Here is a 1,529-nt window from a genome sequence, read left to right as displayed (position 1 = left end):
TGTGCCCTTCCTGAGCCGTCTCTCTGAGAGGAAAAGAGGTGGATGGACGGACGGTTCACCAGCGCTACTGCTGACTTCCTGAATTCCCTCAGTGTTATGGCTGAGATAATACGTGTGAGCATAACAGACTGAAGCAAGCAAAACAGTTCAGTGTGAGTCACAGAGAGGAGGAGAAAGTAAGATCCTCCCAGCAGTCATGCTAGAGATTCACTATGGAGCATGCTTCTGCCTCGGTCGGTGCTGAGCCAATGCCCCAGCTGAGTACAGAAGGCACTGCAGAGTTTTGTTGGCAAAAGTGGCCTTAGAAACAAATGTGCCCTTGCCTAGGAAGTGTTTTGGGAACCAGGCCGTGGCATTTTGATGTGTTCCGTTTACTACAAACCTGGCTGAACTGTGTCACATGGCAGGGGGTTTATCCCGCACCTAGTCAAACACCCAGCCTTCTCAAAATGCCTGTGTTTTCACATCAGTACATACTAGGAAAAAACGGGCAGTCATCCTAAAGCATTTCTGCAGCAGGCTGGACATCCTCACTGAACAACCCACAAAACACTTGAAAATTTGTAAGCCTGAGACCTCTTGATGATCTGAGAACTCTGAAAAACCTTGGTCAAGTCTGCTCTGAGAGGTGAAGCGGGCAGACCCGCAGGGATGGTGACCAGCGACATGGGGTCTAGTGCAAGCACAGAGGCAGGATTTCCTAGGGAGGGCAGGTTACAGCCTGCTCAGGGGGGAACAGGGCAGGACAAGGGTGTGAAGGGGGAAAGTTCGCTTCTGAGGAGGTTACCTGCTGCTTCTTCTCCATTGGCAACAGAGGCACAGATGCCTGTGTTGATGGGTGCCCAGGGCTGGCTCACCAAGTAGCATCTGGGCTGGTGCTGGGGCCTTCAGGATGCTGGTGTTTACCTGCAGTTTGGTTTTCTGCCTGTCACGGAGCAAAGGGACGTTCCCTTAAAACTCCACAGTGGTGGATGGGAACATCTGCAACCATTTAGCCCCTCTGTTGGCATACACGGGGGTGCCTGATGTGAGGTGCGTGGGCTGGAACAACCCACTGCAGAAGGAGACCCAGCAAGGATAGAGCAAAGCACAGGAGATGCAACTTTTGGGGATGAGACCACCCAGGCTGCTGAGCGCACCCACCATGCCATGCAGACGTGGACACGCATCAGCCTTTCTTGGCAGCTTAAAATGGGAGCTACCTGGGGAGCTGTGGGATGTGGTCTGAGGGAAGAACTTCTCCGCACTTCCATGGGCATAGCTAGAGGCTCCTCCTGGGGGGACACCTGCCCCAGTGCCACAAAAATAAACCACAAGGGAAAAGCCTGAGACAAAAGGCACCTGCCTCAGACCGGGCCTGGGGCTCACAGCAACTGCTGCGGCTTTTTGTGTTCCCGGAGGAGCCCGCTGCAGCCCCAGGGAAGGGCTGCTGACTGCCGCACGCTGCACAGAGGCCACCTGGCCAGCGGCCCCCAATGCCGGGCAACGCGCACGGTACCAGCCGAGGGGGCCACCGCCGCCCGTCCCCA

The sequence above is a fragment of the Cariama cristata genome, unplaced genomic scaffold (genome assembly GCF_000690535.1).
Source record: "Cariama cristata isolate BGI_N322 unplaced genomic scaffold, ASM69053v1 scaffold13293, whole genome shotgun sequence".
NCBI lineage: Eukaryota > Metazoa > Chordata > Aves > Cariamiformes > Cariamidae > Cariama > Cariama cristata.
The sequence above is the reverse complement of the archived record's forward strand: the minus strand, read 5'-3'. Positions refer to the sequence as shown.